Genomic DNA, 18,775 nt, shown 5'->3' with positions numbered 1-18,775 from the left:
CTGCTTCCGACGCTCTCCTTGCACCAACCTGGGCTTGAACCAGGAACCCTCTGCACACGTCGACAACAGTCACCCTTGAAGCATTGTTACCCATCGCTCCACAAAAGCCGCAGCCCTTGGAAAGCAAGGAAACATCTCTTCAGGATTCAGAACGAGTGAAATCACCGATTTAAATGCCACTAGCGCGCAACACTAACTAGCTAGACATTTCACACCGGTTACACTTGTCATCGCCAAGGATAAAAAGAAACGGAATAGAGCGAAGCACAGGCAAAATCCTAGAGGAAAACCTGGTTCAGTCTGCTTTCCACCAGACACTGAGATGACAAATTCACCTTTCAGTAGGACAATAACCTTAAACGCAAGGACAAATACACACTGGAGTTGCTTACCAAGACGACATTGAAAATTGAATGTTCCTGATTTCTAAAAACATCTTTTCATTTTGTCATTATGGGGTATTGTGTGTAGCTGGGTGAATGTGAAATAAGTCAAGGGTATGAATACTTTATGAAGGCAAGTTATCATTACTCATTTCGTATTTATTGTTTGGTTATTATTTTTCTATTATTTTGAAATGTGTCTCTGCATTGTTGGAAAGGGCCCATAAGTAAGCATTTCATTGTTACTCTACACCTGTTGTTGACAAAACATGTGACAAATACAATTTGATTTGTGTTTGCTTTTGAGATGGAGGTTGGTGGTTAAAGGAAAGTGCCCTATAAAAGGAGCACATATAAACCAAGTATGCATCCCAAATGGCACCCGACTCCCTATTTAGTGCACTACTTTTGACCAGGATCCATATGGTGCAATTTGGGATGCAGACCAAGAGAAACTGCTGCAAGGTGGAAGGTTAAGCGAACCTCAAGTGTGACCAAATGGTCGAAGGTTGTTCCCTGGTTCAAGCCCTTTATTGAAGAGACTAAAGAGACGTTCACAATCACAAGCTCAATGGTCAATGACTGAATAGCACAAACTTAGGTTGCCATACTGTGTGCTACACTGCACTGGTGGGAATATGGGGTTGCCCTTGGCCCTATGGGAGGGGAAGGGGAGTGGGATTCTCTGCTGGATGGAGGATTTGGGTAGTGGGTTCCATTCAAGAAGGTTGAGACTTAACATTGTGCCCAGATGGCACTAAGTCTGGTCTACAGCTGATGGGGGATCGTCCCCTGAAGTAAGTGACATTTAGTAGCAATTAGTCACGCCTCATCACACACACACACACGCGCGTACAAACAAACCATTCAACTGGTTCAGTTCTAGACCTCCTCACCCTTTGGTGTTCAGTGACATGGTCAGCCTATTCAAACTATGTCATTGTGGGGCAATGAGTTCTAGATAAGCGTCTAATGAAAAAGGCCTTCAGTGTAGAGAAATAGCTAAGTTTTATGTCTAACAGGTAGATGTTGACAGACTTCTTTGAAGGCTATCTCACACAGATACATTCAAGAGGAATCATTTCAACAAAACTGGGGCTTTCTGTCCTAAGTATCAACATTGTGCATTTAGTTGGGAGTGGGGAGGTGCGACTGCAAAGTGAACGAGTCAGAGGCTTGGTTTACATTTTGTTTTCAAGGACAAACAGTGCAACAACGCGGCCCATTGGTGGCTTTCGGCGGAGCTAATGCGATTATCCTCGTCGCGCGCCTCCATCTCCCAGACCTCTCCACTTAAGATGCTTTGGAGGACTGGCGAGGGACTACGTGTCGTTTCACACAGCAACGAGTGGAGTAGATCTTACATTCCTGGGTAACAAAACCACACTATGTAATCTTAATGCTTACACAACGCCTCTTTTGCGCTTGCTACCCAATAGATAAGGGGCAAATAAAGAGGCGGGCCACAATGGAAACCTCCGGCGTTCCTCCAGCGTTCCCCACTCACCCAGCCCTCTGCTTTTTAGCTTATTTATTTATTTCCCTCTGTTTTAGTAGAACTTGTGTACTATGCTAGAGCAACTGAGAACCAAAAAGTCCCCAAGACCTAAACAATAGAAAAAGCAGTCAGTCCTTTTCCCATGGTGGAGTGGTTATGTGGTACTTGGTTGCTCTCTCTCGCGCTTCTACTCTTGACTCGATTCATTTCCCCCCACGATGCCACAGAGTCTTTGTTTGTTCTATACACTTTCTGCACTCCTTGAAAACGGCATGAAAGAGGGAAAAGATGCTCGTTCAGCTATTTCATTTCCAAGCAGAACCCAACAATTGCAAACTGATATCCAGCTACAATACACTGCAGCAGCCAAAGAAATACAATACATTTTCCAAAACTTGAGCCATCATTTGTTCGTAATTCCTCAACAAGTATGTGAGCCCTTAAAATGTTTGCCCATCTTGATTTGAATGCCACAAAGATTTATAATAATTGTATAATAAGCAGTCTCCCTTTCTAACTCCTAGCCATTCAGTTCAAAATTCACCACTTTGAATCTTTGAGCCTCTGTTAAATTGGGTTAAGTGACCGCATGGAACTCAAAGTGGAGGAAAGAGTGAGGGTCGTATTGTCAATGGGCCTCTCTTCTTTAGCAAACGCAGCCCCAACCTATTAAGACACAATTCACACAACACTTTGGAAGACACCACAAAAACTAAAACCACAGTACCTACTGTACACATCCCTCCTGTGCTTTGCTTTGTATATATGTATGAGTGTGTTTTTCACTATAGGTTTCTCAGCCTGTGTCAAAGAGAGAGTGAGAGATGCTCTGTACTGTATTTGAGAGTGTGTGTGCCTTTCCATCTACAAGTGTGTGTGCTCAGCATCAAGAAGAGAGGGGACCCCCAGGGATTGCATGAGGGGAAGCAGAGGAATTCCTTTGTGAAAAACTCAGAAACACTAATACATACACACAAACTTCGAGGTGAGTAGGATAAAGCAGAGGGATGGTAGGGGGGGCTGTAGAGGGACCAAGTAAGGCTTTGAGAGAGAGTCTCCTTGCATGGCCCCGGGGACCAGATTCCCTCCTCCTTTACATGAGGCCTTTTCTCCATGTCTCTACATACAACTAGTCACATTCATAAAGATCTTGAGATGTCTAATAAAGTAAACTCATCAAAAAAGAACGGCCCTTTTTCAGGACCCTGTCTTTCAAAGACAACTCATAAAATCCAAATAACTTCAGATGTTCATTGCAAAGGGTTTAAACACTGTTTCCCATGCTTGATCAATGAACCATAAACAATTAACATGCACCTTTGGAATGGTCATTAAGACACTAACAGCTTACAGACAGTAGGCAATTAAGGTCACAGTTATGAAAACTTAGGACACTAAAGAGGCCTTTCTACTGACTCTGAAAAACACCAAAAGAAAGATGCCCAGGGTCCCTGCTCATCTGCATGAACGTGCCTTAGGCATCCTGCAAGGAGGCATGAGGACTGCAATGTCCGTACTGTGAGACGCCTAAGACAGTGCTACAGGGAGACAGGATAGACAGCTGATCGTCCTCGCAGTGGCAGACCACGTTTAACGACACCTGCACAGGATCGGTACATCCGAACATCACACCTGCAGGACAGGTACAGGATGGCAACAACAACCAGCAACGCACAATCCCTCCATCAGTGCTCAGACTGTCCGCAATAGGCTGAGAGAAGAGAGAGGTTGGACTGAGGGCTTGTAGGCCTGTTGTAAGGCAGGTCCTCACCAGACATCACCGGCAACAACGTCGCCTATGGGCACAAACCCACCGTCGCTGGACCAGACAGGACTGGCAAAAAGTGCTCTTCACTGACAAGTCGCGGCTTTGTCTCACCAGGGGTGATTGTCGGATTCGCGTTTATCCTCGAAGGAATGAGCGTTACACCAAGGCCTGTACTCTGGAGCGGGATCGATTTGGAGGTGAGGGTCCGTCATGGTCTGGGGCGGTGTGTCACAGCATCATCGGACTGAGCTTGTTGTCATTGCAGGCAATCTCAACGCTGTGCGTTACAGGGAAGACATCCTCCTCCCTCATGTGGTACTCTTCCTGCAGGCTCATCCTGACATGACCCTCCAGCATGACAATGCCACCAGCCATACTGCTCGTTCTGTGCGTGATTTCCTGCAAGACAGGAATGTCAGTGTTCTGCCATGGCCAGTGAAGAGCCTGGATCTCAATCCCATTGAGTACGTCTGGGACCTGTTGGATCGGAGGGTGAGGGCTAGAGCCATTCCCCCCAGAAAATGGTGGAAGAGTGGGTTAACATGTCACAGCAAGAACTGGCAAATCTGGTGCAGTCCATGAAGAGATGATGCACTGCTGTACTTAATGCAGCTGGTGGCCACACCAGATACTGACTGTTACTTTTGACCCCCCCCCCCCCTTTATTCAGGGACACATTATTCAATTTCTGTTAGTCACATGTCTGTGGAACTTGTTCAGTTTATAACTCAGTTGTTGAATCTTATGTTCATACAAATATTTAAATATTTGCTGAAAATAAACGCAGTTGACAGTGAGAGGACGTTTACTTTTTTGCTGAGTTTATGTCCACATACAGTACAACTCCCATTCATATCTTTATACTGTATTATTCTTTAATGCAATGTCTGCATACAACCTCTGTTGATATCATTAATATTGTATCATTGCATTGAGCAGGCAATGGCATTCTTCCCAAGATAATGCACTGTACTTACATAGTGGACATACTGTACAGTCAAATCATACAGCTGGACACACTGGCTGTATCCCAAATGGCATCCTATTCCCTGAAACAGGCTGCCTCCCACATGGTACTCTATTCCCTTTGCAGTACACTACTTTTGACCAGGGCCCTGGTCAAAAGTGGTGCACTACAAACGGAATAGGATACCATTTGGGATGCAGATTAAGTCAGTTCCAGTGGAGTGATGGAGGTGTTAGACACTGTCTGGGGGACATTGGACCGTCTGTCTGTTACGAGGCTGAGCCACAAGTTACTGTGGCCCCTCTCTCATTTCTACACTCTAAATCCCATGTTCCCTCTGGGCTCTCCTACTCTCCCTCCGTCTGTCTATTTTCCCTCCATCACTCTCTATCTCTTGTATTTTTCTTTCCCTCCCTCTCTCTCTCTCTGTCCTTTCTTTCTCATTTCCCTCTCTCTTGCTCTCACCCATCTCTCTCGCTGCCTTTCTCTCCTCCACCCCCGCTCTTTCCTTCCTCTGTGTCAGTGGTATAAACAGTACAACACAGACCAGAGTGAGTGGAGGAGAGGAGGGTAGTGAATGAAGTGATTAATGACAGAGCGGGGCCATTGCTGGGCACGTGGTGGAACAACAGCCAGGGGGCAGCGTGATAATACAGCACAATAATCAACCCATGAAGCAGACAATCAGCAAGCCAAAGCAGGCAGTAAAGGGCCCTATTAGGTAGGCCCCATCAGGACGGCTAAGTGAGAAATTAGTCCTCGCTGAGCTACGCAACGATTCATCAAGTCGCAACAACCCCCGATGCCCCCCTCAAGAAGTCATAATGTTTACTTAGACTCACCGACATGCCCCGTCAGCGCGCTTTATTGGCTCTTATTAATTCTCCGTCCGGGCCCTCGCGGCCGCGCCATTTAAAGTGTATTAGAGGGAGGATGATTGGGCAAGATGAAGTCACACTAGTGTTTGGCTCTCTGGCGATAAAGGGAGGATGAAAGGGAGGGAAAATAAAGGACTGCCATCACATTGCAAAATGCAGTTGTCCTGGAATTAGACCCTTGCACAACGGAATGTGAGGGAGGGATGGAGGAAGATGGAGAGGATGAACAGATGGAGGAAGTGAAAAAGTAGTAAAGGCATGGCTTTAATACCTCTTTTCCTGTCTGAGGGGTGGGCTCACATCCAAAGAGCTATTGAGTCATACATTCCACACTACAGACAACACCCGATTCTGATAAAACAGAATTATCAGTTGGACCCCCTGAGACTGAGTCCCAAATGGCACCCTATTCCCTTTTTAGTGCTCTACTTTTGACCAGGGCCCCTATGCCTAAGAAATACCTTCAAACAGCCTCAGCCAAGAACACCTGGTGAGTGCTCATGCTATCCGCATGTTATGAGAGCACTAATAGTATTTTAACATGGCAGTGATGGACAACAGAAATATAGGAGGTAGTGGCGTATATTCATGGATGCCATGGGAAGCCAGGCTTCCCCAAAAAATGTACCAAGAATAATTGTATTTTTTTAAATTACTAAACTGTTTATTTTGTCTCTCTATGCTTCATAAATGTCCTTCAATTCGCAAGAGCCTGCTGAATGTATCTCACAGGAGAAAGCATCCGAGCGAACAAAACAGCTCCCTTCTGTCTCAGTTTGTGCAGGGTATCTGATACAGTCTGATCAGAAAGAGTATGAATGCCAGGGAAGCCAGCGAGCATTTGTCCTCCCTTGATAAAAAAAAAAAAAAAAACATTATAATAGCCAATCAGCGTTGAGCTAAACTGAGTGAACACAGCTATGAATGGTTCTGGCACACCAAACAAAAGTGTCAAGGGAAGCCAGTTCGGATTTTGCTACTGACCAATCACATCACAAGCCAAACGTCATTATTGACAGAAAAAAAACTTGAATTGTTGCAACTCGTTGTGTTGTTGTTCTCTGGTGGCTAGTTAGCTAGCTAAAAATCACCCTTTCCTAATTTAGCCATGGATGGAGGTAGGTATTTGGACTTAATACGCCATTACTGGCCAATGATTATAACGGTGATTCTGATCCAACCATAAATTAATACATCATGCCCCTGGCCGGAGAGGATGGAAGTTCAACATGTAGCTAGATGTGGTATGCTAATGTTAACTAGCTGGCCTGGCGATGCACCCATGAAAGGAAGTTAGGCTGGTGAGCAAGTATTTTAGCCAGGTAGCCTTGGACAACAAAAACTAAAAGCGTGTACTGTATGACAGAGTCACAGACAGTTTAGGCAACATGAAAGAGGATGGCATTGGCGTTTCTCTACAAGTAGGGTGATTCAGCATGTTTTTTCTCCTTGCACACACAGAAATCAGTACCATGGACAGCCACATCATATTTAGCTTACGTTGACTAGACTAAATTGTTTTTAGTATCTTTTAGTTGTCACTGTATTAGACTAAGAATAGGTGATTAGATGATGTTGAAATTTTGAAGTTGAAATGGTGTGTAACGAGTGCGCTGAGAGTCGGGAAGCAAGTTCAGGGAGTGAGTGTTTTAATAAATAAACATAACATAATACAAAACAAGAAAACACGAACAACGCACAGACATGACAGGAACAGAAACAAAAACACCTGGGGAAGGAACCAAAGAGAGTGACATATATAGGGAAGGTAATCAGGGAGGTGATGAGTCCAGGTGACGTGCAGGTGTGCATAACGATGGTGACAGGTGTGCACCATAACGAGCAGCCTGGTGACCTAGAGGCCGGAGAGGGAGCACACGAGACAGTACCCCCTCCCCGACGTGGCTCCAGCCGCAGGACGTCGACCAAAATGACGATCCCGGGGAACAGGAGCGGACCGGTCACCTCTGCTGAGGCGCGGGAAACCTGTCAGTCCGGCTGAGACGCGGGAGCATGGCAACCTAGTGCCCTGGCAAGAGAGCATACGTGACGGTACCCCCTCCCCTCCCCATTCGGCTCAAGTCTCTGTGGTTCTAAATCAATAGTTGCTTAATCGGAAAATGTCTGAAAAATTACCTTGCTTGACCATGCTGCAGGTCATGTAACTGTTACATGCAATATGTTTTGTGAACTTCACCGGACAGATGTTGCTCTCCGGTTTTGTAATGAAACAAATGTGTGGTTGAATTTATTCTGCCACTGTCTTCTTATCGTCTCAGACTAGGCAAGTCAGTTAAGAACAAATTCTTATTTACAATGACGGCCTACCCCGGATGATGCTGGGCCAATTGTGCACCGCCCTATGGGACTCCCAATCACAGCCGGATGTGATTCAGCCTGGATTCAAACCAAAGGCTGTAGTGATGCCTCTTGCACTGAGATGCAGTGCCTTAGACTGCTGCGCCATTCGGGTGCCCCCAATCACATGTATAAAACAAACGCCATTACCACATGACATTCCATTCGTAATTACTTGCCCTTGTTTGCTTGTTCCCGTTACCCATAATGCTGAGCAAGTTAAAAGCGAACACTTTCTTTATTCTGTTTGACGTTTCTGTTTGCGCTCAACAAAGTTCCATTCAGTAGATACTGTAGATACACAGCCCAGACCATCGGCGACATCGACCACTGACTTCAGCTAGAGGTGAAGACACTTCAATGAAGCCAGGGGGGTGAGACTCTACTGTACTATATAAGTAGTATGGTTGAGGAAGTGTTAGATCAAAGAAAGTAGAGACACAGAGGGAGTCCCAGTCAGACTCCCATGCAGCTCCAATCAGCCAGCTCCCCCACGGCTGACATGTCTCCCAACAGCACAGCTAGGTTGGTAAGGAGACAACAATTCACTCTCACTTTCATGAAAGCCCCCCCCCCCCCCCAATCAGGGCCTGCTCGCTCATACTGTACACACACACACAGGGATTGGCGCTCCCTAACGTGCCCGCATCCATCCCACAGCGTCAGTAAGCAGCACCTACACTCACACAGTCACACGCACATGTCCCAGAGCTCGGCATATAGGTCTACTAAGGTTGTACTTTAGGTTTTAAAACACACACAAGTGAATATCTTTGGAGTGAATACTGAATTTGAAATGCGACAGTCTTTTACTGCAAGTCCGGTGAAAAAAATATACATCCTCTTCAAAGCCATACTCCTATGACATATGCAATAACATCCACATGACTCATCATAAAACTCACAGCATTTCCAAGTGTGAAACAAAAACTTCCCCCTAAACTCAAAGGGGACATACAGACTGCTCCAAAATGGCTTCCAAAAGAAAAGACCACAAATAAACATGGGGAAGAAGACTTACAATGGCAGCCCTCTCTGGCCCTGGAGCAGTCGTCAGTCAGGAAGCTAACTAACATCTGCCTGTGTTTAAGCCTTTCAGCTGTTTGCGTCGCCGCCTCAAATAAATTCTGGGGGCTGTAAAGCCATTGCTTAGGACACCTCCTAAACATACACTCTTACTACTTGGTTAACACTCACTCACCTCCACCTCTCCACTGCATTCCTCCACACCAGGGTCGTATTCATTAGGGCACACACACACACACGTTTTAAAACATTTTGCAACGGGATACAAAATGTGTGTTTCTTCTGTCTATTGGACAGGTACAGGTTGTCCCTCCCTGTTTTATTCTATTTAGTGCACAATGAACACAACCCAGGGCTCCAGTGAACATGCTAACACACAAATAAAAGCGCTGAGGAAGAGGCCTTAATTGGCGAGTTAGATGGGTGCCGGGGGTTAATTGGGAAACATGGTGAGTAGCTGGCACCGTGCTGGAGGTTGAGGCAGGGATAATAAATTCACCCTTTGCATGAGAGACAGTTAGTGATGAATCAGATCAGAGGAACAGTGTACTGTAATCATCCCCCTCTCTTTGCTCTTGTTCTTTTCTCATTCTCTCTCTTTTACATTTACGTCATTTAGCAGACGCTCTTATCCAGAGCGACTTATAACTTTTCTGACAGGCAGAGACAGTCTGGCTCGCAGCTATACAATCTGGCACCTATCACACACAGGACTGGTTGGCAGTCACGCGAGAGGTTTCTCCCACGTTCACACACACTCAAGCTAATCACTCACAAGCACAATAACTCTTACCTCTAGGACATGGACCTACTTTATCAGTTTAATTTTCAATATATGTAAATGTTTTCCACAATGTACGTGTAAATGGCGTATTAGGCTGTGTTAGCTGGTTTGCATTGATCTCTATGCCAGAGGGAGAAATAGGAAACTAGATCAGCGCTCTGCTCATATATACTGAGCTGAACCATAATCACATCCCTGCTTGTATCAATAAAGGCAACATTAACATATACCATCTCAAACACACTAAACCTTCCACCCGGACTCAGGAGAAATACACACAAAACTCTACTGGATTACAGTGTAATCAAGCCCATATGTAATGGTCGGTATAACTTTGTGATTTTCTCTGAAGTCTCAAAATTGTGCTTGTCACTACAACTACAATTCCACTAAATAATAAAACCCATAGAGGAACTATTGGACCAACAGTTTATTCTCCTACTTGTGAATCCATGAAAAAAACTCTGAATATAAAAAACATAAGCCCATATAAACTGTGTAAGAGTAGAAAGAGTGCTGATCTAGGATCAGTTACCCCTGATCTTATTCACTATGAGCTAAATGGGTAAACTGATCCTCGGTCAGCATTCCTACTCTGAGACTCAGTACAGTGGCAGAGGGACTATTTGGAGTTGAAGGTGGCACAGGTAGAGTCATAGGCAGTAACGGAAGGAGACAGTGAACTATAAAGCCACACAAAAGCCAAGCTTTATAAATAATTCCAAAAGCTAACAGGATCCCTTGTATGTGTGACTGCTGACTCCCCTCAACATACATACACCAAAGATACCACCGACCACCTCGCATGCCTCCTTCATCAGGTAGAATAAATCATCTCATGCCATCCCTTGGTTCTGGTTAGGACAGACCAGTTAGGAACCACTCATTTAGGAAAACCTAAGATAATGTAAAAAACATCTTCTAGCGGTGCACATTTAACCCAGTTTGGAGAAATACACTCTCTCTCACACACACGATGCAGGCGGGCAAAGCAGCACACCGGAGACCTGTCTTGTAAATCTCTTTGTGAAAGCAGCTTTGGGGGGAAAACAGGGGCTTACATACTGAGCCCTGAGGTAGAGCTATAGACTCCACACCTCTAACGTTCTCTCTCCTTCTTCCACACTCTCTTTCTCAAACACATACACCCATACAAAAAAGCGCACTCTCACACACACACACACTCACTCTACCTCACTCATTCTCTCTCTGTCCGACTAGCAGTCCCTGCTCCAAAGCAGCGTTGGTTGGTCCCACTGCCCTGCAGGCTCCACTAGCACCGCAGTGACTAATGTCCTGCCTTAGCTCAGACAATGAGTTTGGGACAGAGCTGGGAAAGTGTTGGGAGAGGGGAAAAAACAGCCGTGCACCTTTGACTAATGGAACCCTTCGCACTCCCCTGCTCGCTAAGGGAGGCTTTACAATGTCGCGCGACACTCTCAACGTCCTCCGAGGCCCGGCTGGGACCTGCGGAGCAGCAAGGCTTATGGGAAAGGGGAACATAATGAATTCTTTGGGAAGTCCAGCCCTGGCTTTTTTTCTTCATGAATAAGATATATTTCCAAAGCATGTCGACCTCTCTTAATAAAAACACCAGTCAGGCCTGAAATAGCCAAAGACGGTTTAGGGGCCCATATACACGTTCATATTTTTGTTGCTCGATACATTTTTGAGGCCCACTTTTATTCCGCAGGCCAAGCCTGTCGGAGTCAGGGTAGTGCAAATAAAATAAAATGTTATTGGTCGCATACACATAGTTTGCAGATATTATCACAGGTGCAGTGAAAGGCTTTTGTTTCCAGCTACAACAGTGCAGAAACACTGAACAATAAGATAAGTGTCTGGATAAGAGTGTCTGCTAAATGAAAAAAATGCAAATGTAAACAATACAAAACAATTTGCACAAATAAAAGAAAAAGAAAAGAAAGAAATATCCAAAGGAGCAATGTCCGAGTCCAGAATATAAATATATATATGTGTATAAACAGTATGGACAGTATGGATATTTATATATGAATAGAAAGATGTGTACACCAGTACTTAAATAGGATGAGCCTTGACTAGAATACATTATATACATATGAAGTGGGTAAAACAGTATGTAAACATTATTAAAGTGACCAGTGTTCAATGACCATGTACATAGGGCAATAGTCTACGTTGCAGGGTAGGGGACCGCCCTGAGGTTTCCTCTGTCAGGTACGGCAGCCCCGATGACAGACCATCATTACAAATGGCTGGAGCCCCCCCCCTCTCCTTCCCCCTCTCTGTCGCTATCGCTGATTAGCCTTCAAATGACGTCCTGACAAAAGAGGCCTTCTTTCAAGTCAGGCAAGACATTTGCTCCGATAATAGTGTTCCCCTTTTGAGAAGAGGGGAATGGGGTTCACAATCCCTGCAACAGAGGACAGAAGTGAAGGAGTAGGGGAGAAGAGGGGATGAGGCACGCATTTAAACATGTTTGCAGAAGGGAGGGAGAAAGTCGGCCTGAACTTCATGCATGTATTAACCTTGGGATTTGCATTTGACATTGAAACAATGTCCCCCTCCTCAACCCCCAGGTTTCACTAAGACCCACTGGGCTTACGCACTAATACAGATAACCAGGCCAGCATGGGGCACTGCACCTACATATATATTAAAACAACTTTACCGTTGTTATGTGTATCAGAACAGTATGAGGTATGCAACTAAAGAATTCCAATCAGATATTTATGAAATAGATATTAGTAATTTATTTATTTTCCCCAGTGAATTTTATTGTATTTTCCTTATTGTAAATCATTTTTCATACACTTTTGGGGTGTACATTTTTTTTTACTCTATTCAGTCTCAATCACAATAATCAGAGACTCTTCAATCAACCTTTCTGGCAGTACTTCTGTGTGTGTGTGTGCGTGCGCGTGTGTGTGTGCCTGTCTGAGCCTGTGCAAGTGTGTGTGTGTCTTAGTGCAGCAGCCTGACACGTGGCTTTCCACATACACAAAGAAACCAGGATGAGGAGGTGGAGGTGACAGATCATTGTTCACAGTGATCTGGACGCCTCATCTGTCCCCTGGCCATCACCACACTCCCTGGACAAGGAGGGAGAGCAGGCCCCCTTACGGATGCCACAACTAGCTCTCATCAAGCCCATGACACAATGGCACATAACAAAAACAGACCCAAACCCTGGGAATTCGGGAACTACATCACCACTGTCCCAGCTCAGCATCTCAACTTTATACAGCCCCGCCACAAGCAAATGGGCCTGCAGCTTACTTCACCCCTTGCTGCGATACTCACACCGCAGCCGTAAAGACGCTTTTACGGCAGCTCATGGCAAACAGAGGAGACGAACGACGTCAAGCGACGTCGTCACCCAGGTGCGACCTGCCTCCGTTTGTACTCGAGTGTGTGGGAAAAGAAAACGCAGGCAATCACTGACACGCTCTGGGGTTCACAGTCCTGTCATCCAGGACTACTAGCTCTCCTTCACTCCTGTATTCGTCTTCATTTTTTTTTTTTCAGACTAAATTCTCTCTCTGGGAGGTTGACCAGGCTAATTGGTAGGTCCAGTCTGAGTGAGACCAAAGCCCTGGAAAACAAAGCATCACTCTGACTCTCGGCCTCCGGTAAGGCAGCTTGAGCTCTGGCTTCTTTTCTCATATCTTATTTCCTGAAGAAAGAATACTGGCTACTCTGCTTGCACGCTCCTCTCTCTGTCTGTCTCTGTGTGTGTGTGTGTGTGTGTGTCTGTGTGTGTGTGTGTGTGTGTGTGTGTGTGTGTGTGTGTGTGTGTGTGTGTGTGTGTGTGTGTGTGTGTGTGTAAAATATGTCTATGATGGGGATATTTTATGCAGAGGAGTGTTTGCATTTTTAAAACATTTAAAAAAAACATGCATATGGAGTAAGAATACATTTGTGAGCCTCTGTGTATGGTGTGGAGCTGACTATGCATTTCATTACACTATGCGTCTCTCTCGCACCCCCCTGTAAGCGGCAGGTAGCCTAGTGGTTAGAGTGCTGGGCCAGTAACCTAAAGGCCGCAAGTTGGAATCCCCGAGCCAACAAGGTGAACAATTTGTCGATGTGCCCTTGAGCAAGGCACATAACCGCAATTTCTCCAGGGTCCCCATTGATAATGTCAGACCCTGGCCGTGACCCCACTCTCCGAGGGTGTCTCAGGGGCAGATGGGATACGCAAAATACACATTTCCAATTCACAGATGCTTATTAATACACACTTGTACATGTGTGAAATGTGACAAATATAAGCACCCACCAAATTATTATGATCAGATCACCCACCCCACCCCCTCACTGTGCAAAGACGTGCCCAGTGAAAAGTGCCTTAAGTGGGACTCCTTGAATCAGGGAATGGGGGTGAATGGGGTCCCGCTCTAGGACGCTGCTGGTGAAGGTGGAGGGGAGCAGGAACACATAGCATATTAAATCGGCCGGCAGAGGCTGGGTACGTCCATGCAGAGAGCTAGGAGAGCCAGATCTGAGGCATGCCCTGAAGGGATGGCTGGGCCTGGGGATTAGGAGGGCCAAGGAGAAGCCCCTCATGCTGAGCCGTGCCTCGCGCCCGCCTGCCTGCCTCCTTCTCGCCGCTCACACGCAAATGCATCCAGACACTTTGATGTAGACTACACTCAGCGGCATACTGCCACGGCCAACTTTTTACAAGGAGGTGAAGGAGTCACTCACACGTCACACACACACACACACACACACACATCTGTCTCTTGTCTTGCTGCCTTTTTTCTCTCAATCTCTCTCTTCTCTCTCTCTCTCTCCGTTCTCTTTCTTTTCCCCACTGTAACTTTTCCATTTGATGTCAATATATCCAAGTTCAGAATCCTCAAAGTGAAGGATTCCTATTGGGGGCCATCTATTCATGTAGCGTCTATATTCACAGGGCAGCGTTGGCAAATCAAATCACTTAGGGGAAAGATTCCAAACTTTGATTGGGTAACCATTGTGATAGTGTGTTTATTTATTTCTGCCCAACATGCTCTAAATAGCTGAGGTAACGGCGCCTCTCCTCACCTGCTAATGTAAACTGTGGTTTGTGGGATAGAAGTACTTAGCGCTCTGCTAAAGAGTTGAGCCTCCATTGAAAGACACAGATAAACCTTTCATCATATTAACATCTGTGACTGACTATAACAACCTTTGAGTACTACAACAGAAATCACACACTATATCTGCCACACACCGACGTATCCACAACACAACAAACCAAAAATGTGAATAAACACACAAAAAAAAAGCATTGGTACATGTTACCTTAGATTAAATCAATTTCCCCTAGATTACCCTCATAGAACAACACACTTGGTCCCTCTGAGTGTGTCTTTATTGAGTCCTATTACCACAACAACAGATGTCATTAGGGCCTCATGCATACACACCTTTTAACAGGTATTCTTCCTCTAGGATGTAAAAGAGCCTAAAGACAGAGGCCTGCCTAGAATAGTGGATTTGAGAGGCCCTTAATTTAACGGTAATAGTGTGTCATCTTTGTGCATTAACATCTGCTTGTGTAACAGGCCCCATTTTGGGCAAGTTAGAAAGGTCAGGAGTGCACTGCCTGGTGTTTTGCAGCTATGCATAATCGAATGTAAAGGTATGCTAATATAGAGATAAAGGGCTGCTCTGCTATCAGAAGGGCTGAGGAGGAATAGGGAGGGAGGGATACGGGTTATCCGTGACTTTCTTTCCCCATCTGTGGTACTGTGAGTTACAGATTGTTCCCTTCATCAGACGGGCATTGATTCATCTTGGCCGGTGGAAAAAAAAAAAGGCTTCTTCATTGAGCCTATTTTAAACATTGTGTGTATTTCTTACTGTTACTGAATCATTTGACATGCAGTCCTTGTTTTGTAAAATTGCACCTGTTCAAGTGAAGCTACAGCCCCTAGCTGAGCTCCGTTCTGTTTTGAAGATATAAATATGTATGGCGTTACTGTTTTACATTGCTGAGTGTGTTCATCAGATATCATTCATATTTAATATAATTAAATCCTAAAATATATCCAGCTCCATACACATATAGGCATGTACTTAGAGCCAATCTGGGGTTATTTCTGAACACTGTTTTCTCGTGGAAAATATCAGCCATCCATTAAGGCTAAATAGAGCTCAAATTAATATAATTAAGTTTAATGTTGCTTTGGTGATCATTAAATCTGGGGGTAAGCAATCACACATTCATCATGAAAAATGCACTCTATCATAGAGCTTTCTGTCGACCATCAATCACTACAAAAATAAAACTTAATAGCAAAATACCAGAAACATATCAATTGAAGTATGTTCATTAAGTCCATTGCATAAATAGAATAACAGATGATAGTTTTAAAATGCAGGTAGGCCTTATCAAATTGAGGTATAACATTTGGATTTTTGCAAGCCAAAAACTCTCTTGATTAAAATACATATCTGAAAGGCAAAAATGCATTAATGATAAAATTACATTTAGATTTCGTTTAATGGATAGATAAGGATAACAATGAACCATATTACTGTAGCAAACACTAGTTTTGATTAGGAACAATAATCTATTGAGATATTGAGAATTAAGCTAAAATATAGGTTTATGGCTTCCTTGATGTTCATACTCTAACCAAATATTATTTCATAAAACATAGTTGGGTGGGGGGTTAAATTATCAATTAAATGATTAAAGACTGAGCATATGGTTTCAAAATAGTGCATAAAGATTTGGGCTCATGCAAACAAAATTATGCGTAAAAACGATCACTAAATTTAGTGGGTTATAGGCCTATGTTCTTGTCATTTTTCTTTCCTTTTTAAAAGCAGCACAAGAGATCTCATAGGGGCCTAAAACTGGCCAGTCCAGATGATCATGTTCTCAACCCGAGGTAAAAAAAAAAAAAAACTTTATTCTGCACAAACTATTAACATTTTGTTGTTTTGCATTCAAACCTTTGCTGCCAGTTACTGTAGATCTCCGTTAATAATTTGCCAAGTGTCAAAGAAGGTTTGTCTGAGCCGTCACCGCACGGCTAAACGCCTCGAACCCTTGTCGTTTGTATGGCGGCGTGAAACCCGAGACACAAACGGTCCACCAGTCACTCACACCGAATCTGACAAGCAGATAAAATGTGGAACAGCTGGCTGGGAGCAGAAGGAAAAGTTTTAAACAAATATCTCCACATGTGAAGAAACGCTGCCATGATACATAGCCTAACTGACCGAAAATTACATACGAAAAAAAAAACGAAATGGATAAAAGACAAAAAAACGATAAGCTTAATAAGTAGGTCTAATTATAATCAGGTCAATAAAATAGTAAGGGAAAGTACTCCAAATGTGGACGTGCGAATATAAGGGCTTTCCAAATGTAGCCTCTATTGTAGGCTATTTAAACAGAGAAATGACATTTTCTATTTAGAGCTGTTCTACTTCATTTGATAAAACCTAGTTGATTTTCTATTGTCAAACACGATGGGCCTACAATGCTCATTATATTGGTCTGCATAACTGTATAATAGTTCAACTGTGCCTATGGCAATGTAAAATAAACGTGGGCTTACTTTTTATATTTTGATTGTAGAAATAGGGACTTCAGTGGTTGCATTAGATTTTTTGTGAATAGGCTATGTGATTCTGAACAATAGTCTATAAAGTATAGTACATCAATCCAGGCATAACTCATATTAGGCCTAATGGATAAGAGACCGAATCGATAACATGGTCAAATCCTGCTGAAATGTGATCACATGTAAATATGCATGCCTCCCATGCGTGTCTTTGGGCAAAAGTCCAGTAGTGGACGTTGTTTGTGTTAGTATTGGAAGTTCCAAAAGAAGTTTCAGCCCATATCACAATTCTCAGCAATGCAATTACTTTTGCATTCAAGTGTATCCAATACACAAACTTAAAATGTATAAACCTTCCATTAAATAACCTTAACACACCTTTAAATCAGATTTACGGGAATAAGAACCAAGTTTCTATCACCTTGTAAGAAAATGCATAAGGAAAGTTTCGAAAATGTGCAATGGGTCAACTTGTAACTTTAAAGAAAGTAGACGACATCCAGCAAAATATGTAGTGTTAGTATACATGTCACGCTGTGTCTAAAGTAGTCTATGTTGCGCAAGTGAGTATATTAGTGAATAGGTTGGGTTGTCATACTATTTTCTGCTTATATAGCATCACCCCCCCCCCCCCCCTCCTTCGAATAAGTGGACTTCTATGATTTATTTTAAACGTGATACCGCTCGACAGTTTTTGAAATAAACTTGTTTTCTCTTTAACATGTTCAAAGCCAGCAAATCACAAAATGTTCAAAGGAAACAGTTCATTATGACTCGTCGTGTTTTTCTGCACTTACGTGTTCGAATGATGTTTCCCCTCCTATAATTCTTGAACTTTTTTGTCTTCTCGTAAGTGAAGTCTTTACTCGCTTGTTGCAGATGTGCTTCTCGCGCTCTGGAGTTGACTATGTGACTTTACGTTGCAACTCCAACTCTGTTCAGCCAGACTTTTCCTTCTCCGCGTCTTTCTTCTTTTCAGTTTGCTGAATAGAGCGAAAACTGAGCTAATACCGTGAACCTCCCTACATACCTGCCGATATCAGACCTGTATGAATAAGAAAACATGTGTTTTCAAAAACTCGTGGACTGTTGGTATTACGTTAAGTATGCTTTTCGAAGAGAATAGGGCGAAATGTGGAAATCCAGCTCCTCTTTCCCTTGCCTGACTCCTCCCTTGTATTCTCCCTTCAGATCGGGCTCCCTCGCTCTCTACCTCCCTCCCTTTCTATTCTCTCCCCCCCCCCCTCCCCTCCCCCTCCCTGCCTTTCGCCTCTCTGCTCCGGGCCGCAATTTACTGAGACGGTGCAGACACGGTTGGAACGAATGAACTGTTGTACAGTACCAGTCCCACAAAATTGCAAAGGATTGGCAAATACTTCAATAGTTCACTTAGCTGCCTCTACTTTAGGATGAAGTTTGTGATCTTTAGTGCCAGTATTGTCTTGTTATTCATAATAGTTTCATCAACACCAGTGGCCCAGAATCCAGTGGCTATAACAAAACTGTATTCCACTGCGTTTAGGCTTACTTATTCTTCACCCAAACAATAATGCAGCATTA

At 44.0% G+C, this 18,775-nt stretch overlaps 1 protein-coding gene across 7 annotated transcripts in view; it reads right to left on the bottom strand.

The window, feature by feature from the left end:
* The window catches only part of LOC106578655 (transcriptional activator GLI3), a 196,708-nt gene extending 178,299 nt beyond the window's left edge, over positions 1–18,409 (bottom strand). For 6 of the 7 annotated variants that reach the window (XM_045702216.1, XM_045702220.1, XM_045702219.1 and 3 more), the window contains exon 1: positions 18,013–18,409. The gene's annotated coding sequence lies outside the window, so the exon portion shown is untranslated. Of the gene's footprint in view, positions 1–16,598; positions 16,791–18,012 lie in introns of all 7 variants that reach the window. The other variant, XM_045702217.1, reaches the window with a different exon arrangement.
* Between the last annotated feature and the right edge of the window lie 366 nt (positions 18,410–18,775).

This window comes from Salmo salar, chromosome ssa19 (genome assembly GCF_905237065.1).
Source record: "Salmo salar chromosome ssa19, Ssal_v3.1, whole genome shotgun sequence".
Taxonomy (NCBI): Eukaryota; Metazoa; Chordata; class Actinopteri; order Salmoniformes; family Salmonidae; genus Salmo; species Salmo salar.
The sequence above is the reverse complement of the archived record's forward strand: the minus strand, read 5'-3'. Positions and strand labels throughout refer to the sequence as shown.